The following is a 26,570-nucleotide window of genomic DNA, read 5'->3' as shown; positions in this document are numbered from 1 at the left end:
TGGATCTTCTGAATGTAATGTCTTTTCAAGGAATTCATCACCTACCCAGTTACTAGAGGGTATGATTCACTGAAGTTGTATTCCAGAAGACACTGAAAGAGCATTTTCTGTTTCAGAATAAACTAGGGACTAGGAAAGTCTTTTTCAGACTTAGCAAGGTCTGATTTGTCTACACTGCCATGTGCACTCTGACACCCATCTTTGCAGCAACAGCTTTCAACCTGTGCAGCATTTGTATAAAATGGGTTGCTTCTGACACCTCTGTTATATAAGTATATCTCACTGGCAGGATTTTCTTGGTGCTAGACAGACATGTGTCAGTCAGATATGCTGTTGAAGTCTCTATCATAGACTCACGGATGTTGTTGCACATGTCACCCTGAAGATTTTGCCGGCTACTGAGCTGTCACAGTACAGCAGAAGCCACACCTCCGGGGATGGTGTCAGAGGATAACATCTGAGATTCCTCATGCTGTAGAGAAGTGTCCTGTTCGATCACTCCCACTCACGCAGCATGTCAGTGAAGGGGAACTAAGCTAGTAACAGTGCTGCCAAGTCTTTCCACAGGGTCTTGCATTATACCTTTAATATAAAACAAGAGTTTTTGCAAAGGGACCAATTTTAAACCCAAAAATACTTTCCCAAACATTTGTTTTATGGAAAGGTTCTTTCACGGCTGTGGACAAAAGATAAATTTAATCATGTGTTAATACTAGAGAGTGAATTCTGTTCTATCTCGCTATCTTAAACCATGATCTCCTTTGCTGAAACTGCAGGTACTGTAAGAGTTCAGATTTTTATAAAAATTATGCACATCTTACAGTCAGGATATAAATATAAAATTACAGTAATATAAAAATTATCCAGAGCTGATGCTGATGTTCACGTTTGTACCACACTCGATAAATGTGTTCTTTTCACGTTACTTTCAATATTTCATCTATGTCATCACATTCTAAAGTCATATTTAACATTTGCATTGAAAGCTTCTAAATTATATTCTCACAACTGCAACTTATTTTTGTAGCCAAGCCAAAGATAGAATCAGAAACTCTAAAAACATACATTTTTTTACTTTTTAAAAATTTACTTATTTTTACTGAAAGGCAGATTTCAGAGAAAAGGAGAGACAAAGAAAAACATCTTCCATCTGTTGGTTCACTCCCCAAATGGCCACAACAGCTGGAGCTGAGCCAATCGAAGCCAGCAGCCATGCGGTGCAGGTTCCCAAGTTTTTGGGCCATCCTCAACTGCTTTTCCAGACCACAAGCAGAGAGCTAGACTGGAAGTTGAGCAGCTGGATCATGAACTAGTACCCATATGGGATCCCGGCACGTAAAAGATGAGGATTTAGCCACTAGATCATAGCACCAGGCCCCTAAAAACATACTTAATATAATATGATTTTTGTGAAACTGCTAGGGCACTTCAAAAATTCATGGAAAACTTCCTATTATGAATAGCTATGCATAGATTTTAAAATAGTTTTGCACCGAAAAAGACCCCATATTGTAAATGTTTTGAAGTACACTCATATATATTCCCAGATATTTGCATGCAATTATTTGTGGAATTTAACACTGAAGTAGCATCAGTCTACACTACTCCATGCTAACAGCCATTATTTCCATGAATAGCATATTTCACGTTATTATTAGATAGTTCACACAGTCAAGATATAATGCATCCCTAAATTCTTTACTATGCCTATATTTTAATTTGAAATGGGAAACTAATTAAGAGTTACTTAAATTGAATAAACATGGGAATATACATTCCTTCACTTTAAGAAATTAAATGTAGTGGCACAGTCTTCTACTTAGTATTCCTGTTTCATCATTCATGCCTAAATAAACGCCCTGGCAGCAACAGCATTCCAAGAATCAGTGTTGTTCGCCCCAAGAGTGATACATTCGGGATGAATAGAAGGATAATCTTAAGTATAATTGTAAATTTTCGGGTTCATTATGATTCAGGAAGAAACTTTAAAAAGGATCAGCTTATCCTAACAATGCCACATGTTTGTAAGGATAGAATTATTACACCCCTCTGAGCAGAACATTCATTGCTGGCATACACGATGAGAAGTCAGTATTTTCTTTTTTTTACCCTACTCTGTTAACTCTAAAGGCTCACATAGTTTTCATGCAAATTTCTGAATTAGTGAAGAGACTCCACTGGTTAACAGAAAAGCATGCCATGCTACACAAACACAAAATGCGTTGCTGCCCCAAATAAGGATAACATTTTATGTCCTTTGCGAGAATCCAGAATATCGAGACTAGCACAGTGCTGTGGTGGGTTAAGCCACCACCAGAAACATGAGATGCCAGGTCAAGTCCTGGCTGCTCTGCTTCTGGCCAGGCCCCCTGCTAAAGCCTCTGGGAAAGCAGCGGGAGTTGGGCAGCGTCCTTGGACCCCTGGGAAAGCAGCGGGAGATGGGCAGCATCCTTGGACCCCTGAGAAAGCAGCAGGAGATGGGCAGCATCCTTGGACCCCTGGGAAAGCAGCAGGAGATGGGCAGCATCCTTGGGACCCCTGAGAAAGCAGCGGGAGATGGGCAGCATCCTTGGGCCCCTGGGAAAGCAGCGGGAGTTGGGCAGCGGCCTTGGACCCCTGGGAAAGCAGCGGGAGATGGGCAGCATCCTTGGACCCCTGTATCCACATGGGACAGCAGATGATGCTCCTGGCTCCTGGCTAATGGGTCATTCTCAGTCATTGCAACCATTTGGGGAGTAAGACCCTGGATTGAAGATCTCTCTGTCTCTGCCTCTCCCTTTCTCTGTGTAACTCTTTTTTTTTTTTTAAAAAAAAAGATTTATTCATTTTATTACAGTCAGATATACAGAGAGGAGGAGAGACAGAGAGGAAGATCTTCCATCCAATGATTCACTCCCCAAGTGAGCCACAACGGGCCGGTGCGCGCCGATCCGAAGCCAGGAACCTGGAACCTCTTCCGGGTCTCCCACACGGGTGCAGTGTCCCAATGCATTGGGCCGTCCTCGACTGCTTTCCCAGGCCACAAGCAGGGAGCTGGATGGGAAGTGGAGCTGCTGGGATTAGAACCGGCGCCCATATGGGATCCCAGGGCTTTCAAGGCGAGGACTTTAGCAGCTAGGCCACGCCGCCGGGCCCTCTGTGTAACTCTTTTCAACAAAATTTCAAACAAAATTAATCTTTAAAAAATTCAGAATACTAGTAAAATTGATAAATTCTTTCAAAATACCTGTCATTTCTTTCTATTTTTGAAAGTTTAGCTATTATAAATAAGGGACAATATGTGGTATTTGTCTTTCTGTGCCTCTTTTATTTCACTCAAGAAATATACCACTTTTGCTGCAAAACCAGGTTTTTTTTTTTTTGTCAAACTTTGTTTTACATCTTTGTGAAAGTGTTCAAAATTATAGATTTCTTTAATGGCCTTGTGGCTATTTAAAAAGGTGTAGGAATGAAGGTGAGTATCTTTTAATTTGATTATTGTTCATAGCTCCTGTTTTCCTGTTCAACTGTTGTCTTCGTACGTTTGTTGAATATATTTAGTGAAGTATGAAGCCTTTGACTACAATGTAAATGAAAAATGTTATCTCAGAAATAATAAAATATTAAGTTGAACAAACAGTGCCTGAAAGTCTCAGGTGCTTCAGAGACATGCACCTTCTAGACTCTCACCCTAACAATCTGTCCACAGAATGAAGACAGGGGGACTGCCAACACTGAGGTCCGAGGAGGTTTACTGGAAGGAGCCCACGCCCCATGTTCACTTCCATCAGCTCAGCTCTGGGGTTGCGGTGACAAGCTTTGCTACACAATGTTAGACTTCTTTCTCTACAAAAGCGAAACATCGATAGACTCTGTGTGAGACTGAGATCATTCAGGTTCTCTTCACTCTGTTCATTCCAGGTAGCCTGCCCATCGTCAAGCACTCTCATCGGTATCCACCAATTCCTACAAAATCAGTTGATCTCAGGAAGGAAAAATAAATCAATCTCAGGTACAGAAGCTAAATTCGTTTCGAAATAATTCATTTAAACCTAATTTGAAGAATTTACCTTGAAACATACAAAAGGTGTGTGTCTATTTGAAGTGCATTTAGTAGAAACACATCACAACATGTGTATATAGGAAAGGGATCATGATTTCGTGACAAACAAAATTAAAAGTAAGCTTATTGTGGTGCAAATCTTTAACAAACCCATGCTTGTTTTCCAAATCATGTACTTCCCAGAAAATGTTTTGCAGACCTTAGGGATTCTGACCAGCTTTAGTTTGGAGAAAAACTAGAAAACCCAGACGTGACACTCATCAATTCTACATACAGTGGCTACAGTGATGCATTCCTGCTGTGTTTTTTCACCCAGGCATTTCAACATCTGCCAATTACCCCCAAAAGTAGTGGCATCTCCACTTCCCACTCCAGGGAACTTGAGTGACTCAAATAAGATGTTCAAAGAAAACCAGAACTTAGAACCAGATCTCGGAGGGTTGACATGACAGTCTTCCAAGAATGCAGCTTATGATTCTCCCCCACCCCCAAGACACACCTGGTCCAACCAATGAGTTCTTAGGAGCAGGGTCACAAGTGTCAAAGGTCGTAGACAGTAACATCAGTTAGAATCTTTTTATCACCAGTGAATCCAGCAGCCACAGCACTACTGTAAGGCACACAAATGTTTTGTAAAACGTCTTTGCCCTCCATGGAGAATGAACATTCAATTGTCACCGAATAGTCACATTCAATTTTACTGAGATCTTATCACAATTTCTATCCTATTCCCCAACAGTGCTCCAATTTTGGGTAAATTCATCATCATTCACTCTAAATCACATGGAATTTAAATCTAAGAATTAGGGACTGAGAATATCAGACAACCATTATGACAAACACGAGACATGCCACTCTGTGTAAAGCTCTACCCTAGGTCGAGTGCATTTCAGTCATAGCCCAGCATGACTGGCCACGACACACATCCCTCAGAAAAAAATCCTTTTCAAAATTAAGTTCACTATGGCATTTGTGTAACTTAGATACCTTATTTCTAGCAAGCAAACATATATTTTCATTTTTGCTTTCACTTACACCCTCCGTTTTGAAAATCATTCTACTGCTAGTTTTATACTACTCTACTTGAAGGTCACTTATTACATGACATGTAACAATTTTTAAAAAATAGACACATGATTGCTTCATGGAAGACTGAGACCGTCGCATGTAGTGCCATCACAAATAAAACCCCAATTATCATTAAAAACACAATGTCCTTAACACAATTAAAAGAATTAATAAAACATCACAGGTCACTCACAAATAGGAATAATTGTTATGTGTTGATGAAAACTTTTTAAAAAATTATATCAAAAAACAAAAAAACACACAGAAGTAACTTTCTTAGCAGTCTTTCTTCATCTATAGGATTGTCCTGTTATTTTCTTTGATACTTCTCAGATGACATCAGGACTGAACCCATGAAAACATAATACAAATCTTATTTATATCTAGGAGTGCTTTATTTGTTCAGAGAAATATTCTGATTTCTCCAAAGCATGAAGAAATTATATCTTAAGTTACAATGCACAGAATATCTTTAGCAGAAAGTATTTGTGCTTTGGGGTTTTGTTTAGTTTTTGGTTTTGAAGAGTCTTCCAGCTGTTTCTTCAATGCAGGAGACTGCAGTGGGTGTTCGGTGCAGTGCCTAAGACATTGCTCGGGATTTCCTCATCAAACCTCTGCCTTCCTAGGTTTCACTGCCAGCTCTGCTTCTGATTCTAGAATCCTGTTCACACACGCTCTCGGAGACAGCAGGTGATGGCTCCATCGCTTGGGTGTTTACACGCATGAAAGAGACTTTCAGTGCTGGCTTTGGTCTGGCTGGGCCTGGTTGTGTAAGCATTTGGGAAGCGAACTGGTAGATAGAAATTCTCTACTTCTCTCTCTCTCTCTCTCTTTTTTGCAAATACATGAAAATTAAAAACAGAAAACTTTTGAGTATTATGAAATTACATGCTGACAAGTAACTCTCCTTTTTGCCATCCTGAAAATGAAACTGGAAACAGTTGACACATTCAGTGGCTAACTTGGACAGGAAGGTATGGATTTCTAGTTTTTTTTTTTTAATAGCTTAGCAAAAATGCATGGCAGGAGACCCTTTAAATCATTCAAACACTGAGAATAAAAATGCCAGGTAGAGGACGAATAATTGGAATCTAACAAATACAGAAGGATATTTTATTCAGTTGCAGAGTGGAAAGAGAAAATCAGTATTATTTTTCATGGTTTTACTTAGTCAGGTACAGCAATAATGCTGCCCTGAGGATCTATTTCTCATTCTTTTGCTAGTTTACTTAACCACAGGGTACATACATTATTTCCCATTGTAAGTGGAAATAATCTGCCCAAGCCTGTGTATGTGGGTGAAGCACAATGCCTGCTGCAGAGCTGGCAACCCTTGCTCTCCTCTGATGAGTCTTATCTCCACTGAGATGTCCAACCATGCACTGGAATTTCAGATTCAATAGCAAAAGAGACCTCTAAAATCTCTCAGAAAGAACTTGGAACACTTGAATCAGCCTCTCTCCTTTCTCTCTAATGCGATGCAGTTTCCGATGGGTTGATTTAAAATCAATCATTTTATCATTCAAGAAACGATCAAGCATTTCCAACAGGAGAGAAAATAAGGGAAAAAGAAAAGATGACTTTTTACTTTATATAATGGCAACTAAGCTTATCAAGGAAGGTTTGTTCTTTGCAGAATTAAAGTGATCATATATAATAAGAGTGGAACATTTTTGCTTTCCATCCAAAGCAAGATTGCTTGCTCAGGCGCTTCTGAGAAATAACGTGAGATTACTTAAGCTATTAGATTGTGTCAGCATAAATCTTATTCGTTGGCAATGAGAGTGTCTTTATTTATTTCGGAAAAATGAAACTTTTCATACGTTGTGAGAATGAACATCTCTACAGCAACACAATGAAACGTGATGAACTTTTATTCACTATTAGGAATTAGTCCTTGTGTGATAAAGCACTCACAAGACTGCAAATTATTTTTCAATTTTTATCCACTTGGGCAAAGACTTATTTATCACCATCACTCATTTATGGATAATTCAATCATCTGGGCCATAGATTTTAATGAGTTCTGCTACTTTCTGATGTGTCCCAAGGGAAGAGGCATTGTGCCTGGTCTTCCTCTCTGTATTAACGAGACAATGTTGGTTTTACCCATGTGTAAATGTACTAGCGCTACCTGTTTGCTGTTTAAAAGAGGGCATGATGAGCTTGAAACGGACGATCCCTGTAGGTTTTCAGAGACAATTTGTAATGTTTCCTAGGAATCAAATTCATTCACTTTGGTTAATAGTCCACGTACAGCAGTATGAAGTTAGGTGCAGACTTACAGTCTTGCACAAGTCTAGACACAGATACCATTACACAAGAGAGCGTACCATATGAGTCAAGGAGCTGGTTTCAATTTATATAGTTAGATGTTTCTGCATTTCAATCCCCACCCCCAAGAAGGCAGCATCAAACACGCTCTGTTGTTTAAAAATTTGATCACATGTCATCTTTTAAAAAACCACTTTTAACATTAAGGTCTAGGCGTTATTTTGTGCAGATAATCCCCAACCGTGCAACTTTTTGGAGGTAGAATTTTTATGAGTGTATATCCACCACACAGCACATTATGTATGAATGACAATTGACATTAGGTATTATTCATGTGATACCCTCTTGTATTTATTATCCACATTATTAAGACAATAAGAGGTGGCATCACTAGTTCCAGGTTACAGGGCAAGTTAATGGTGGTTCAAAGAATCTTTTTCACACCACTTAAATTAAAAAAATATATATGCAGACACAGGAGGATGGGGATACGAAGAGAAAGAACTCCCATCCACTTGTTTGTTCCACAAATTCCTGTTTGCATGATGAAGGCATTCCAAGGTCATGATCTGGGAGTCAAGACTGCGATCTGAGTCTCCCATCTGGGTGTCAGGAATCTAGTGACGTGAGCCTCCATTGTTGCCTCACAGGCTGTAGCCCGTCCTGGGAAGTGAACCACTATATAGAAAGCCTCTGTTTCTCCCTTTCTCTGTGGTTCTTTCAAGAAAATAAATAAAATTTTAGAAAAAAATGAAATTAATGATAAAATATTTGTGTTTCAGGAAAAGAATTGTGGATACATTTGGAAGAGCACATTAAGTCAACACTGGATCTTTGTTTCATCGTTTATGACTTTGAGAATACGATTAGGCCACTGTTTCCAAATACCCACAAATGGATTCAGATCCTGCATTCTCCGTGTCTCACAAACATGTGGCCAGTGTACTGTGAAGAGTGTGACGGCTACGGCCTCAAGTGATATGATAAAAAGGCTATTCCTATATTGTAAAATTTATGCTCAGAATGTCCTAAGTTTGAATCTTTCTCAAACAATGCTGTCATCTTGACAACACTACCCAAGTGAGATGGGAAAGCTCTTGGATCACACCGGCAATAGAGCTGCCTCTAAAACACTCTGCATCCAACAGCCCTTTCCACAGAGGCACATCCGAAGCAGTATCCAGTGAGAGAGGCTGCGGCATGGCTCGCTCCAGCCTACTATGTCTCCACAGCTCACTCAAATTCCGGACCTGCTGACAGAATTGAAACTATCTCAAGAAAAACGTAAGTCGTGGCGAAACAGAGAGTGAGCAACCCATAAAGGAAAACCAATGGAAGAAAAACATATCAAGTTTTGAACTCACATTAATATTTGTCAACTGTTTCGTTAATTGTGCAGTGGCTTTCTGAATTTAATTTACATATCGATAACCTACATAATGAAACTCTAGGTACCACTTGAATTTTAACATTAAGAAATATGTTTGAGTACAAGAACCAAAAAATATTCCTTCTATTGTTTGCTACCATAGTGCATCCATGACTTGGGCGAAACTTCTGTTGGTCAGGGCTTTGTTGCTGGTCTTGGCTCATGCCCTGATTTAGTCAGCTCTCTTTCCAGTAGCTCAGGATGGTGGCACTTGCTGCTTCTAGTACTCTGCTTTAGGCAAAGCTCACTCATTTGGTGTTTCCCATAGGGCTTTGCTCAAATATTTCCCTTTAGTGACTGCTATGAAAAAAAAAAACAGCTTCCCTTTACTCTGCTTTACTATTACTAAGGCTTCTTCTTCTCCTGTCTCTCCCCTCTCAAGGTGAGACATCTTCATGCAGGCAGGGATTTTGCTCCTTTTAACAACTCTTGGGCTCCCATTCTGTGCAACTTTGTGGAACATGAATGCCACATGTAAGGATATGCTTAATGTATACACATAAGTAAACGAGTGAAGCATTTTCATTTCTGCGTGAGAATTTGGATGTACATACAGAATGCAGAGGACTCAAGGCACCCCTAATCTCTACCCCAACCCTTTCACAAGGCCCTGGAAATAATGTTAATATAAATAAAAGTTAATATAAATAAAAGACCCAAAGGAAATGGCTTCACTAGTATCTGCATTAGAGGCAGGGGATGCATGCAAACTTCTCAGTTACGAAAAGTAGGGCTTTCCTAATGCAGGATACTTAGTTTTGCAAAGAGTGTGATTGGATTTCAGGTGGGTGCAAGCCCAGAGAAAACAAGACAGGAATTCTGAGGAATGTATTGCTTCTGCTTCTTCTCAGGGTCGTTTGAGGTTTGGTTTAAATGTGGAGCAACACTTTGTCTCCTCATGACAATATAGTGATACCTCAACATCCATGTGTGAATTGTGTCCATTCATACTAGCCAGAGGACATAATTCCAAGCCAAGAAAAAGGGGCTGGGGGTCAGAAAGGTCATACCTCCAATTTTTAAGGCCTATATTATTTATGTCTTGCTTTCTATAATCTCTCAGATACAGTACCCAGGGGAACTGCCTTCTCTCCTTCAGGCAAGGCCTGGGTTTCTAGAATTCGCTTCGGATCTGACCTGCTGCAAAGCAGTGGTATGTGCAAGACACTTCCTTTCCACTGGATCCTGGCCTTAGTCTCTCTTTGCTTTCCATTTCCTGATACGGCAATGGACAGATATTTACTGATGACAATGCTCACCATTGGTGGCTCTAGATTTTAAATATCAGACTATTACAGGTACATCTAGAGAAGCAAGATTCCAGTCAACTCCTTCTTTAGAATAATAACCACCATATGATACTAGATTATGCTGAGGAAAACATCAATAAGAAATTTTAAAGTAAAAAATAAAATAAAATATATTGAAAAGAAAAAAAATTAGAGAAACAAATATATTTGGGAAATAAATTACGTGAATGACTCCCTGGGAAGTAACCTACACATATGCTGTTGGGTGTCGCTTTTCACAATTACAGATCAACAAAGAAATCAGCTGCTATGATTCCAATCAACGAGCTCAACACTGATGTGCAGCCAAATCAGCAAACGACCACAAAGGCAGCCATCTAGAACCACCTACACCCACGTGGACTTTGCACAGGTGTCATCTTGTATTTTCATATTTCTCAGTCTTCCTACCGAGTATGGACAGGCCATCAATCTTAGTCTTCCATTTAAAACTCATTAAATGTCTGTTTGCCATTCCTCTCAAATATTAATTGCAAAGGTCCAACACGATGGCTTTGGCAATTTAAATGCTCTCATGTTAAAATTTTATTTCAATTGCATGGTAATTATATTACTTCTGGCCAAACTAAGAAAACTATTCAAAAATTAATCCTATTTTTGGTATCTATAATAATTCTTTGTTAATTATGTAGTAAATTTGGAAATGTACTGAAAACTATTTTCAGAAATTAGTGTATCCACCCATCTGCCTGCCCACCTATCCATCCATCATCTTGCTGAACTATGCAGTAATATAAATATGCATAAATTCATGAAAGGATGATAATTACTTATTAAAGAGGATGATTATTCTTCACATTTTAGGCTTTTGCCAAATTGCTTCCTGTATTTCATTCATGTTTTAACAAAAAATTCACACTAGAGATCTCAATCAGTTGCTTCTCAGGTAAATGACCATGTGTGATGGTGTGTCCTGCTTATGTGATTGTTAGCACAAAATTCATTTGTTGTTATTTGATCCTTTGCAGTTAGAGTGGGAAATAGTGTCTGGCATCACTTTCCCCAGCCCCCTAAATTCTGACTTACTTTTTTATTATTATTATTTTAAAATTTCATTTCATGACACAGTTTCATAGGCTCTGGGATTCTCCCAACCCCTCCCCATGCCCTGCACCCATGGTAGATTCCTCCACCTTGTTGCAGTATTACAGTTCAAATCCAGTCACGATTCATTCATTGCAAGCATGTACCATGCATAGAGTCCAACATATTACTGTCCAGATAAATTCAACAGTTTCCTTGGGAGACCATCCCTGGTCTGAAAGTAGAGCTGGCAGAGTATCATCCCCTTCAATGAAAAGCCACAACATAACATTAACAATTTACAACATTATGGAGTTAATTGACATGGTATTGAGTGTTAGAAAATGCAAGTTCTTAACCACATCCTGTGACTACTTCATTGACATTTCAATTTTAGTTTATACACAACCGGCTGCTATACACCTTAAAATATGTATAGGGTACTATTCAACTGTCTTGTGTCTATTTTCATTTTTATTGTTAGCAGTTTATAGTATTGAAGCATAATTTTTATGCAACTTGGTGAATTTTAGGATTGTTCAAACTGGCTTATAACTCTTACAAGGCGTATGCCAACAGTTGAGGCGCAGAACAGTTTTAGGAGGGGTGTGCAGAGAAATCTTCAATACCTTAGTGAGGGGTAACCAATCTTTGTGTCCCACCTAGAAAGGTATATGTGAACTCAAGCTGACCAATTCCTGTCTAGTTCTAAGCTTTCCTTATTGGTCTCTATCTAATCTAATTTTTTTTGCAATGACTTCTCCCCTCCAATTCTGACTTACTTTTGCCACAAGAGGGCTATGATTAAGCCACACTCTGTGACAGGACTATACTAGATACCCCAGAAGCATATATCTGTGTGTTCTGAACATCTAACAAGTCATCAATATGTAATCATCCTTACTTTAACACTTTTAGGATGTATCATGCAAAGTTTTGATTCCTTGCATTTTAAAAAAAAGCGAAATAGGAGAAGTACTGGATAAAGAAGGTAGGTTTTTGAACTATTGCTCCAGCTAAGCCTCAGCAGCAAGAAAAATTTTGTTTACAAGCATGATTTTATTTATAAATAAGAGAGATGGATATTTTGGTTTTCTTATCCATGCTTTATTGATTAGTGAAGAAGGCTCTGCAGCAATGGCCAAAAATAGTTTTAGTTTTGAGGACATTTTAATGACGTATTTTGAATTAACTTTGGTTAACTAGTGATGACCAAGAACTGAAATTCACTTCTGAGTGTACATTTAAATTACAAAATTAAAACCCAAACTGTAAAAACACTGGGTATCTCGTTCATTCATTCATCACATACTTATTGATTCTCTACTACTGTGCCTGTCTGTCTCTTCAGGCATTTGAAATGTAGTCTGAATGAGACAAAAATAACTCAATTTGTAGTTCAGTGTAAAAGATAATAAAAATAAGTAAGTCAATAAGCGTATGGTGTGTTAGAAGATTAATAAAAAAGGATACAGAAATACAGATGTCAAGACTCTGGTATGAATAAATAATCGAGGAGGGACCCCTCCAGGTATGCACTGGGAAGAAATGAAGCAAGGCTTCCGGTGCGAGGCAGGTGCCGGGCAGCTGAGGACCAAGATGGGAGCCTGGCAAGGGCAGGAAGCCCACATGCAAGGAGTACTGGGCAAAAGGACGACAGTGCTCCTGAAGGCCACGCCAAGGGCTTCCAGGAGCACCCCAAGAACGGCCAGAGTTCCTGCAAGTGTCTGAACTAAGCACTCCCAGATTCATGCTGATGCTTGCAATGTGAGCAGACTGCTGCCAAAGGGAAGTTCACAGGCCAGTGACAAGACAAAAGTCACTCCAGGTGAGACAGGGCAGTAAGCACGCAGGTCAGGAAGTCGCCACATGGGGTGGCTCCTGGACAGATTACAAAAATATGGTGACCGAATCAGGTATTTCATAGAACACTGGGTTTAAGAGATGAGGGTAGGGCCTGGCACGGTGGCCTAGAGGCTAAAGTCCTCGCCTTGAACACGCCGGGATCCCATATGGGCACTGGTTCTAAGCCCGGCAGCCCCGCCTCCAATCCAGCTCCCTGCTTGTGGTCTGGGAAAGCAGTTGAGGACGGTCCAAATCCTTGGGACCTTGCACCTGCGTGGGATACGTGGTGTGAAATTCCTGGCTCCCGGCTTCAGATCGGCACAGCACCAGCATTGGCTGTTGGGGTCACTTGGCGAGTGAATCATTGGATGGAAGATCTTCCTCTCTGTCTCTCCTCCTCTCTGTATATCTGAATTTGCAATAAAAATTAATCTTAGAAAAAAAAGAGAGAGAGAGATGAGGGTAGCCAAGCTTTTCTCACATACTTTTAAGTCCAGGAAGCCTCACTGATCAGGCTGGTGTGGTTCAGTTACTGTGACTGTATTTGCTTTAACTCATACTGTCTTGGAGGAGCAAAGAACGTTTTCAGCCACACTGAGGAGAGACAGAGACCTCAGTGCACCTTCCCGCGAGCCAAACGCTCCCGTCCTTCAAGGCAGGGGTCACTGCTTCCTCTCCAGAATCTTCAGGCTTCGTAATCATGGTAAATGTGTTTTGTGCTTTAGAAGACACACTTTTCATCAATAATTATCTTTAAAATAAGCAAACATTGCTTCATATTTTCACATAAATCATTTTCCATTACTATTAGTCTTTATAAATTTTCTCATTAAGTAATATGTAAGTATTTTTCCCAAAACACTGCCTTCCATCACGCATACTGATTCAATTTCTCATGAACCATGAGGCTCCTTCAAAAGGTTGGAATTTAAAGGTAAATTTATTATTGTGCAAAAGTTTTGAAATTCATGCACAACGAAGAGTCTGGTAAAGGCCATAGAAAGCATGAATTATGAAAAAAGCTATCCATGGATTTCAACATTCTTTTCTATCAAGTAAACTTCTCTTTTATTTGTATTCTGCTATAAATTTTTGGAAGTACCTTTGGAATACAAAGCATCAAAACTAGTCTGATTTTTTTTTCTTTTTCTACTTTTTTCCCTAATTCTCTTCCTGTCTCTAACGTCTCTCTTGCACAAATGGAGTTGATGAGTTGCTTCCGGTGTTTGTGGAAGGATATGCATGCCTTGGCAAATGCCAAAACTGAGAAACAATCAATGCAGCCTCTGCACTGGGCATCCGCACCTGCTCCGCGGCCCAGTCTCTAAACGCAAGGATAAACAGACAAATAAAAAAGAGACAGCTTTGTTGTAACCCTTGTTTTTGCCAAACTGACTTGAATGAAGATCGTTCTTGACTGTTTGGTTCCTGATCTGTAATTATAGCTACAGCACCCACCAAAAAAAACCATACAGTTAAAAGCCAACATTTGTTTCCTTTTCCAAAATGGCTCAGACCCTGCTAATATTAAAACTGATGAAAGTGAGTAAGTAAACTTAGCAAGTCTGTCTAACTTAGCTTATCCAAAAGCACTGGCAAAAATGACCACATCCATCTGGAGTTTGCTGTTATTTCTTGGGATTTCATTATCCAATATGGTTGTTTCACACTAGACGTAGCTTCCCCACAGTAGACAGTGTAAGACAACAGTGAACTTCAATCCGCAAGATGCACATGCCATTTGTGAATAAACTTTCCTAATGGCAGTCTTCATGGAAAAAATCAGTGATACAACTAAAAATGAATCTTGTGTAACTTTTCCAAAAAGTTTACTTATTTGAGTGTCAGAGTGACAGAGAAAGAGTTTTTTTTCATTCACTGGTTCATTCCCAAAATACACAAAACAGCTGGGATTCACCAGGACACGGGACAGAAACTCCATGCTGGTGGCTGTACTTGATCTAAGTCCTTGGGCCACCAACTGCCTTCTCCAGAGCACACATGAACAGGAAGCTAGATCTGAAACAGAGGTGGGACTTGAACCAGGCACATTGATAATGAGGTGTAGGCAAGAAGCGGCTTAATACATCATGTCACAATACTAGCTCCTGTGAAATCAGGTCTCCTAATTCCACGGTCTTCTAAATGCAAGAGGCCCTATGTCCTACAGTCATTGATCTGGAAGGTGGCTGTTGTGGAAAAGTTACTAATCATCACTGAGTTCTAACTCTTTTATCAGTCTCCTCAGACTTATGTGCCATCTTAATAACACATTCCTTCTGATTTATTTTCTTGGAAAAATATACAAAAAATAATTTTTTTTTTACAAATTCTATATTTTAGATTTTATAACCAAGTCAACACTAGACTATGACGAATGATCTACAGGGAAGTCCAAAAACTGATGTTTGGAAGAAAAAAAAAAAACACCAAGAAGAGCAAACTGCGGCTTGTCTAAGGGGAAAGATACCTTCCTTGTCTAAGGGGAAAAACATCCCCAAGAACTCTCTTCTATTTTGTTCTTACTTACATTTTAAAAATTATGCCTCTGAAAATGAGAACTGAAACACACCTTGCTGGCCCTGACTCCTAAGGTCCTGGGATGATGACAACACGCCTTGCTGGCCCTGACTCCTACGGTGATGACAGTTCCAGGCCCATACCACTGGTGGTGCTCTGTGATCATCAGTAGGGAAGTCCCTCAGAATCTCTTCCTTTATGCCTGTCTCTTAGATCAGTTAGCTTTGGGGAGAATGATATTCTGCATGATGCCAGACTCCTTATCTCATTCAATGCCATCATTCCAACGAAGTGAATACTTTTGTCTGCAAAGCTAGATTTGGCTAGGTGAAAGCGGCTCTCTCACCTATACAAGCGGTAAGGGTAGTGTCAAATTTAAAATGAAATGTCTCAATTATTTACTGAATTTTATTTCTAACTAATGTTTTATAACGTCCATAATTTGGATGTATTTACTAGTTTTCCACTTAGTTCCCTATTTTGCTATACTATTTCTACATATATATTTCCTAGTGCAAGTACTGAAAACAAATACAATTGAATGCTTTGCTCTGACTTAAAACTAAGCTTTCCCCATCTTTTCTTCAACAAAGAGAAGCAAGACCTGATTATACTCAGAACATATTGTTCCCAACTTTTCCAGAATCACAATTAGTGATGTTATCAACATTTGCAAATAACAAATTCCAGAAAATTAGTATTGCTTTTGGTAAAGGTATTTGCTGACAGTCAATGCTACACAATTCAGGAGCACATTCCACTAATTAGTGCATTCCTCTGTATATGACAAACACCTCTTGACTGACTTACAAAGAGCTCAATAAAGGACAAAAACTGGTCTATCAAATATCATGCCAAAATCATTCTGAGAAAAACTCATGTTGGAACTTCCTGTCATTGTCAAGACTTAATTTCCAAGTAGGAGCTAACAATGCCAAGAAGGGTAAGTACCACTCTCAAGAACAAGAGGACTGTGGTTTAACCTACTTGGGCTCCCATGGTAAAGCCACAGATGCTGGAACTTGGTACGATCTGTCAGTATTCACAAGGTGAATAAGTCTATGCCAGGTTCCACTTCATCTGCGACACGAGCTGGAAAATCACTTGTACTTTCTGTTTTTTGAAGAACAATTTAGCCTCTATTTTCAGAAGTAAAAATTAAAATATTCAACAATATCTTGAAATGGGTTTTATGTCTTTCATTATAACTGTTTTAAGAAGCAAAATATCATCTGTGAGGCTCTCATTTTATGTAAGTTCTTACTCAGCCCAGGATTTTTGTTCTTAGGCATGCTACCACTTAATCCTTATAACTATTAGTCAACTTCCAACATTGTGGAACTGCTACTAACGTAAAGTATCATTTTACAGATGATGGGATAGTTATCAAAATCTTTTAAAAAACCGTCTCATGCATTGCCATATTTTTGCATAGGGGACCTCAAAAGGTTTGTGAAAAAATAGAATAAAGGAGTAAATTCAAAAACTTTTGAAATTAATGTATACCTTTAAAAAATAAGACTTACTTATTAATTTAGAAAGTCAGTTACAGAGATTGGAGGGGGAAAGAGAGATCTTCCATCTGCTGGTTCACCGCAAGACAGTTGCAATGACCAGTGCTGGGCCATGCTGAAGCCACTAGCCAGGAGTTCCGGGTCTTCCACAGGGGTAGTTTGGGATCCAAACACCGGGTCCTCTCTCCTGCTTTCCCACTACCATTTGCAGGCAGAAGGCTTAGAAGTGGAATAGTTGGGACAGAAACCAGCACCCACATGAGATGCTGGCGTAGCAGGGCAACAGATTCACTGACTTTGTCACAATGCCAGCCCCTGCACGCCTTTTGATAATGTATATTTTCCATGACCATTTTGAAGATCCCATCATATACTATTTTGGCTTCAGGATCATATATCTCTAATATGATTGACATTTTGCTTTTATAATCGAAAAGAAATTTACCTCTCATTAAACTTTTCCTAAAATCTTTCAGTTTCATCCTTTAACTTTTCCAAATAAACTTCATATTCCACTTTGTAGATTCTTACTTCGCCCCTAATGAATTGACTATATCGGAATTGCATCCCATGTATAAGTGCATCTGGGAGCAGCCTACACCTTAGCTGTGTTTGGTATTCACATACATTTTATCAATCAAAATCAAACCTCATCCTTTCATCACTTTTAAAACTTCTTCATTTAGATATCAAGCATTCTAGTTACAATAATTCTGAAGAAGGTTATATTTTGAAACCTTCACTCTGATAAGTTTAGAGATATGTTACCATTAAACTTTCTAGGAAGTTCTTAGAGATTGGTAGGACTGCTATTTATTTTTATATTATTCTATACGCTATATTTTGGAAAGACACACTCTATTAAAGTGTCAGGCTAAGCAGCAACTATGGATTTCAAGTTCAAGCAGAGAAAGAACTAGATAAAGTCAAAATGTTTCTGTCTCACCAAAAGAGAGGACTTTACTGATTAAATTTGAACAATGTCATTTTGACCTCAAAATTTAGTGGCATATTAAAATGCTTAGCAGAAAATACAAAATGAATTGGCAGCCCACAAAAGCCAAAATAATTGGATTCATTTTACAACCAGATACTTTGACACAGGCTTAAGGACAATGGATGACAGCGACATTCTCAAATATGTTGTAGTGCCCAACAAAGGAAAGCCAACTGGAAAAGGAAAAAGAATCAGGTGTACAAAGCACTCAGAAACGACTGAGCAGTGTAGTATTTCTAGCCCCTTAAGGCACTGATTGCCCATGTACTGCAAGCAAACAGCTTTCCCTATACGGGTTAATAAAGACATAAGCAACCCTTGGCATCCTCTCACAACAGAGGATGCTCTCTGAGTTCTGTGTAAGGCAGTGCTGCTCGTGGCTGCCAATGTACATGAGGGGTTCATGTAGGCTTGCCACCTTGCTGCTGTTACACTCAGTGACAGGGGAAGTGACTCCATCATTGCTCCAGAGAAGACATTTGTATGAAGAGGAAGTTAAAAATCTGTGCCCAGAACATATGGAGAGATGGACACAGCAGGCAAAAATATTCTGTACAGGTGAAACATTGCAACAATACCAGCAAGGTATTTCATTTTCTTTGAAAGTTGATGAAAAAAAGACTCTGAATTTTTTTTACTGAAAATTGTTGCAATCTGCCCAAATGAGATTCAGAAGAAAAAACATCTGACATGGTTTACATGCTTAACACAACCACTAATTATTTCTGTATTTATTTAGGGCTTATCTATTTATTTATTTAACAGTTTATTTGACTGCCAAGTCCCAACTCAATTCAAAATGAGTAAGACATATTAAGAATTCTCCAGCGTGTTCAAGGGAGCAGAAAAGCCCTTAGATATTATTTAAAATACTTTTGTAACAGTAAGAATCAAGGTTAAAATTTATCCCACAAGAGATTGGAAGAAAACAATTGCTAACAGAGGAAAGCAAAATAAGCATGTTGGAGGAAGTAACATTTTATATGTCCTTGGACACAGTGTAGCTTTCAAAAGGCAGGGATTAGATAGGAGTTTTCATGAAAGCTGAGTCAGAAAGAGGGCCCCAGGACCAAAGAGGCAGAGCTGACAGCAGCCCTATGCCTCTGGGAAGCTGAATACTCTACGGGGAAAATCCCACACATTTTTTCTCTCATGAAGTACTCCTGAAAACCATGATTAACTGCAACTTATTGGGCTTGAGTTTTATTTCATAGCCTGTGAAATAAGACATTAGAAGAATGTGATGGAACATAGAATTTATAGGTTTTTGTTTAGTTTCGTTTCGTTTTGCCATCAAGAACAAAGGGTCAGATGACTTGTCAGATCTTGCACAAGCAGCCATCCTTCATGGAATTAAATTTAGAATTTCATATACCTAAGGAGCACTGGATAACTAATTCTTACCCCCTGTTTTTCACCCCAATCCCCCAAAGTTAGCAACTAACAAATCAAAGCTAAAGACTCCAGTACACACTTTTGAATCAGCTTGGGCTCAGTATTATTTATGATGTTCCTAATTTATGTTTATGATTATCCTAATTAATTATATTAGATTTTTGTCTTAAGAATTTTAGGGAAGACACAGATATAAAGAGTGCACACTCTCTTAAAGGCTGAAGGAACTGCTAAACTTTGGGTAACACAAAGTCCCCTAATGTTAGTTAACCTGAGACAACAGAAATCTAAGCAGTTGCTGTCCTAATTGGGTGCAGTTCTTAAAACAAGGGAACTAACATGGGAGAGTGGAGGCTCTATCAATCAACCTTCATATTCTTTTTATGTTTAAATGCAGGGATGCCTTGAGCATCTTATGCCCTATATTGAATAAAGAAAAGAAATTGATGACTTTATGATGTTAAACCTAGATAGACTCAACCCAAGATGATTCATGAGACTAATTACCTTGGAAAATCTAATTAAGGAGTTTCAACTGTACCAATAGTCTTCTATTATTAATGACTTTTCAAATTTCAGAATGTCTTTAAAGTCCCATTTGACCATTCTGCGCTTACATATAACTACTAATGAGGGTTACTGCCGGTCTACCTACTAGCTGCCAGGTAGCACGCTGTGTGAATTATATGCCTGAGTTCACTAAGGATTCTCCATCATAATGTAAGAGGGTTAGGATTATTCACATTCTTCAGTTAGGAAATGGGAGCCAAGATGGTTAGGAAACTTTCCAGTGACCCCGTGGCCAGGTGATGTAAAGATGAACACACGCAACACGAGAGAGTGTCACATTCACATATATGAAAAAAACAACCCTGAACACACACACACAGCCAACAAGCACTCCTAGGCGACTAGCTTTCTGCAAGGAAATCCTGCATCTACTTCCTATTCCACATGGAAACATGTTCAGAGAAGACTATTTAAGGATATAGAAAAATACATTCACTAACATCACATGATTATGTCTTAGAATTAATATTTTGCCTAAGTGCTTAAAAGTGTAAAGGACTATATAAACATATGGTGTTTTAGTATTGCTTACATTGAAACACAATTCTTGACCAGTCTGTACTACCATATTACTGGCTGCGTAGAGTTATTTCTGTGCTCATCTGGGACCCGCAATCAGACTAAAACAGTCCCACAGCAGGGAGTGATGTCTGGCTGTCTTGGGAATGCCTCAATTGAAATACCCTCCCTTTTATAGGAATAGCTCATTTTAACATAACAACTGGAATATTCACTGTAAATAGTATTTGACTAAGAAAATAATAAACTTTCAGATATATTTTATTGAGTTAACTAGAAGCGGAAGGTCAAGAAGAATGAGACCACTGGATGCCACGTGTGTGGGTTCCATCCCATAACTTCACAGGACAGTACACCCCAACTCTATTAGCAGGTAATTATTTATACCACTGGTGTGATAATTATCCCTAACAAACCACTGGAAACTCTCAACACTGAGGAACTGTTCCACCGAGGTCAGTCTGGGGGTTTCTTTTTCCTTTAACAGCCACATCAACAGAGCAGATACACACCTTTTGAGCAGTAAGACTCAACCAAGGCAAAATGCTTCTGAGTTGAATAGATGCAACTAAACTTAAAACTCCCCTGGAACATTGCTTACAAATTGATTCTTCTTGTTAACGTTAGAAAAGCCTGTGAAGAATTTCCTTTCATGAGGTCAGACATTCACTGTCCCTTAGCAAAACGAAGGAGAAGCCAAAGAATGCAGCCCTGGAACAAACGGCGAACCTTGGGAATGAACCCTGATCTCGAAGGGAATTTGGATCAGCTAAATGTACATGACTGATACAAAATGCAAGTTGCCATGTCACTGACCTCTGGCTGGTAAGATTTTAACTCAAATTCACTAAAGAAAAAAGAAAAGCAAAATGCCAAATATGACAGTAATAAAAATTACTTTGTCCACTGCTATCTAGTCCATAGAAGTATTTCTGCATTACTGTTTTTTATACTAGACTTTCACTCCAGACTTTACCATAGGATAGATACACAGATAGATAGATGTGTGTGTCCACCAAGTTTTTTTCTCTTGTATTTACAGGAGACCGTAATTTCTTTTAAATTTCTTCCACTGTATCACAGATCTATTGCCTTTGCTGTACTTGGGGAACATACGAATTTGATACCTGTTTTATACAAGCAGTTTTTGTGGCACAGCTGATTGAATGTAAAATCCTGCATTTCCTCCACAGCTCTGAAATTGCCCATAGCCCTTGCACCTTCATGGCCTGCCTTCATCTCCTGGGAGGGGCCTGTGAAGTCTGGCAATATGACTCTCACAAGGGGAGAGCTGCTGGAGCGGAGGCCCCTCAGCCTTCCAAGCACCGGTTCTTCCCAGCACTTTGCCAAAACTCATCAGACAAGTCACATCTGTTCATTTCCTGGAACCAGAGAAAACAGCTTTCCTTTTAAGATCTTCTGAAATCAAACATAATGCTGCTTGATTACTTCCCCAAGGTATATGCCACAGTTCCCCTCGGGGCGGCCTGAACTTACCACTGATCTAAAATACGTATGCCTTTTATTTTATAGTGCTGTGAGATTTCCAGTGGTTGCTGGATATTCCCACTTCTTAAAACAACATCACTAAGGCAATTAATTTTGAACGCTGAACCACTTCATACATCTAACAAGCTTAAATTGGAATATAAAGAAACACACCTATACGTACATTTAAGATTATGCAACATTAGATGGGGACTGTATATTCACCTCATCACATTTTCTTTTTGTGGAAACAATTTTAGCAATAACAATATTTTTTAAATACTGAAAATGATTCTATCACACTAAACAACAGAGGAAGAAACAAACTTGAAATTTTAATCTGTCAATGCCATTCTGAACCACTTGGATGGACATGTTTTCTATGGTTTCAGATTTCCACCAGCAAAACACAGAACACACTAAGTCTACCCATGTGCTATCATCTTAACTAGCTGAATGTGGGATTTTCTTCCTCCACATGCTACTCCTGTGATGTAAATTAGGTGTTTCAAGAACACAGAAAATTCCCTTCAGACTCCTAACCTATTTTTGTTTACAGGCAACTAAATAATAGCTCTTCATTCTGATGAACAACCCACTCCTACAATACACCTTCTTTATGATTAATATATGTGTGTGTATGTATTCATGCATATTTAGTTAGGCAGGTTATGTTTTTGAAAAGTCAGGAAAGAAGGAGTTGTACAGGATTCCAGGCTGCTAAGTACAGCATCCAGAAGACAGCGGGCAAAAGGCAGTGTGAATGGCAGGTGAACTGCATCTGCTGTCAGAGACCCTAGGAGCTAGCTTTCCACAGGCGGAAGCTATGCAGGCTTTTCCCCAACCAAGAACATGAGAAATAAAGGCACTGGTGAGGGGGCAGCAGCTGAGATGGCCTCTGGGATCCCATACTAGAGTGCCTGGGTTTGAGTCTTGGCTCTGTAATGCTCCTATTTGTACCCTTCTGTCCTGGGACGGAGCAGTGATGGCTCAGGCGGCTGGCTCTCACTCCCTGCATGGGAGAACTGGGTCAAGTTCTCAACCCTTGGCTTTCAGGCCAGCTCAACCCTAGCTAACAGAGGCACTGGTAGAATGAATTTGTGAATGGAAGATCACTCTCTCTCTCTGATTTTCAAATACCAGAAAAGGTAATAATTTTAAAAATCAGAGTACAGTGAGTAGTCAACCAGCATTCCCCTGGTGAACTTATAGAACCTGAAGCAAAAGGTGAAATATGTTCCTGTAGGCATTCACATTTTCTAAAAGTAAACTCTCGCATTTGAACCTATTATGAAAGGAAAAAGTAAACAGGAAGTCTATTTCTATAAGACTCCATGTTGCAGTCTCTCTGAGATTGACATCTGAATATGTCATACACGCATACGAATATATGATTGTGAACATTGATAATACATTCCTAAATCCAGTGACAGGGGCCTCAAGACTTATTGCAGAGGATGCAAAAATACAATGATACGAAGCCCTTACAGGGTCATTAACCCAATGCACTATTGCCTGTTGCTACTCCTAAGCTGGTTAATCACAGATTGTGTGCCTCCATTTTGACTTTAACCAATGTTGTCTTAGAGTGTCACTGTGCCTTTTGATTCCCCTTTGTACTTTGACCAGGTCTTTATAGATCTTCCACTGCTCTTGGTTCTACCAGCCAGCATCTAAAAAGAGTAATACTAAAATTTTAAAAAAGCCATAATTATCTGGTGCCTCACACAGTAAGAGTGAGGGTTACTGATCTGTAATGATCAAGTTTACATCAGCCAGGTTGAGACAGAGAATGAGCTTTTCACCATAGATCACAGAGAAGCTGGAAGGCCATTGTCCAAAAGTGTTCAAAATTATCTGCAAGAATCACTGACACCAGCAGCCTGCACAAGCCCCAGAACATACAGCTTGGGTCATTTTAAATTATACCCTTTCCTTCCAAATTCCTTCGCCTGGTGTTTCAACTGTAAGTCTAAAATCCTAGTACACAACCCCGGGGCTTAGAGAAAATTGCCCAATCCCTGAACTTGCTTATGGGTCTGAGACAAACATTTTTGACATGTTCAAAAAAACATGGTAAATTCTGTCTCCCATCTTTGAAACCAAGACCCGCAAAAGAAATTTGTCCTACACTAGACTATGTGAAATTGGCCTCAACGCCAATATCAGTATTTTACAGTTTCCCAGGGTCCCTGCTATGATAACTGTTACCCACCACACTTTTCAGGATGCTTCCCTTTCTGGAGGATTTGTACCCCAATATATTGTTTCCATGTTTAAATATCTGGGAAGTTAGCTCAGCAAGGACAGTACCCTCTCTAACCTACATTCGCAATCTTTGAATGATAATATGAGAAAAGAAGCAAGAATACTAAGGGTTTGGTGAACAAACATCTTTCTGAATGCATGAATGGCACAATGAACAAAAGTACCAAATATATCCAATCTTAGGGTACTGACAGTCCACTAGGAAGGGGCTAAAATACAGGTGCACGAGAAAAACGTCTGGGCAACCAGAAAAAGAGTTATCATAGGGGAAAAAGTAGGAAAGGAGGCAGAGACACTAGGTGTTGGAAAATGCTGTTTTAGCCACTTGGTTGTAATACATTGACTTTTTTTTTTTTTAAAGGTTTTTATTATTATTGGAAAGCCAGATACACAGAGAGGAGGAGAGACAGAGAGGAAGATCTTCCATCCGATGATTCACTCCCCAAGTGAGCGCAACGGGCTGATGCGCGCCGATCCGAAGCCGGGAACCAGGAACCTCCTCTGGGTCTCCCACGCGGGTGCAGGATCCTAAGGCTTTGGGCCGTCCTTGACTGCTTTCCCAGGCCACTTCCCAGGGAAGTGGAGCTGCTGGGATTAGAACCGGCACCCACATGGGATCCCGGCGCATTCCAGGCGAGGACTTAAGCCGCTAGGCCATGCCGCCGGGCCCAATACACTGACTTTTAAAGAAAGATGTGAAGAAATGGAAAACAGGGGGAGGTGTTGTGGAATGGTCTAGAGAGAGTCCTTGAAGCTAGAAGATTCAGTGTCACCATGGAGAGCAAGGTATTGCAGTAGAACCACCAGGGAAAGGAGGTGGCAGGGGCAAGAAGGGTTTAGGTTAGAGAGACAGGAGGTCAGAGGGTAACAGCAGGTCAGAGGGTAACAGACAGGAGGTCAGAGGGTAACAGGCAGAAGGAGAAAGTCAACTGTGTACAGTGCCTGGTAATTCATTATACAGACACAGGCTTCTCTGAGATGGGAAATCACTTAGAAATGAAGCTTGACAGCTTTCCTCAGGCAGCCATGCGGGTTAGACTGCCATGGCCCAGCAAGTATATACAGAAAACGTTGGTGCCAAGAGAGGTGGCAACAGGAGGAACTGGCTGATTCTGCATAATTTTTGGTGTTAGAAGCAACGGGACTGATGAAATTCACACACAGTGTGATCAAAAGTGAGAGGCTAAGATAGCTCCTGAAGTTTCGCTCCTGAGAATTTACAAGTATGGAGTTGCCATTTCCTGACATGGAGCAGGCTGCACGGGAAGACAGATCTGGGCTGGATGGCATCAAAAGTTCCTGGTTGAGCCTAGTGTATCTGAGATGCCCGGGAGATAACCAAGTGGCCATGGGACTCAGGAGATGGAGACAGCTTTGAAGAATTCCAGGATGGAGATAGATATTTGGCAACAGGTGTAGAACAGATGGCCTTTAAAGTTGGAGTGGACTCAACTGCAGATCAAGTGCATTTCACTGCCCAGTGTTTTAAAAGAGGGGAAGGAAGATGGTGCATATAATATCCAATTTTCCATACTCACCATTCCTATTTTTTGCTGTATCCCTGCCTACTTCACTCCTGGGTGATGGTTATGGGGACATGCTTCTGGCACAGATTCTGTTCCCAGAGAATGTTTTGCAGATGAATGAATGGTTCTGGCATTAAAAAAATCGAAAATGCTTAACTAAGGCTAAAGAAAGTGAACTCCCTGAAGTATACTAGGCGACTAGGAAGTGAGTGAGAAAACAAAAAAATACAAAAAGAAAAGAATTCCCAAAGATGGGTCTTTAATTTCCGAAGCAGGGAAACTGGATTAGTAACACAAGTGACTCAGGTTGGAGCAACTGAGAAGCACAACTGAGAACAGGAAGAGAGAGATGAGAACCCCTCTGAGTCAACCCAGGAACACACCTGGGATTGTATCGCATGCTGCTCTGTCCAGACGGCTGTGTAGCCCAGCTTCAGCTCAACCTTACAGTTCTAGGAGCTAAACTGAGGAAACCTATGGTTCACAAACGTACCCACTTTTTTCTCACTTCCCTGGCTTTGACTGAGCTCTTTTCCCTGCCCTTCTTTTCCATTTCACCTGCAGATTCTCACTCAATATTCAAAGATCTAAAAAGGCATTTTGCTCCCGTGGCACTACTTTCCAGTCCTACTTCAGACAGACGGGAGAATTTGTCACATCACATTATGCATAGTTGACTGTGTCTGACTCCCATCCTAAGGGGCTCCAAAAAAAGCCGTGGACACACAAACTAGAAAATAATGGTCATTTCTATGAACTTTACAAGTCCCCTCATATAGGCT

The 26,570-nt window shown here is 39.8% G+C and overlaps 1 protein-coding gene across 3 annotated transcripts in view; it reads right to left on the bottom strand.

Annotated features, from left to right (window-relative positions):
- Window positions 1-26,570, bottom strand: part of CTNND2 (catenin delta 2) — a 702,327-nt gene that overhangs the window by 361,220 nt on the left and 314,537 nt on the right. The window lies entirely within an intron of this gene.

This window comes from Ochotona princeps, chromosome 23 (genome assembly GCF_030435755.1).
Source record: "Ochotona princeps isolate mOchPri1 chromosome 23, mOchPri1.hap1, whole genome shotgun sequence".
Taxonomy (NCBI): domain Eukaryota; kingdom Metazoa; phylum Chordata; class Mammalia; order Lagomorpha; family Ochotonidae; genus Ochotona; species Ochotona princeps.
The sequence above is the reverse complement of the archived record's forward strand: the minus strand, read 5'-3'. Positions and strand labels throughout refer to the sequence as shown.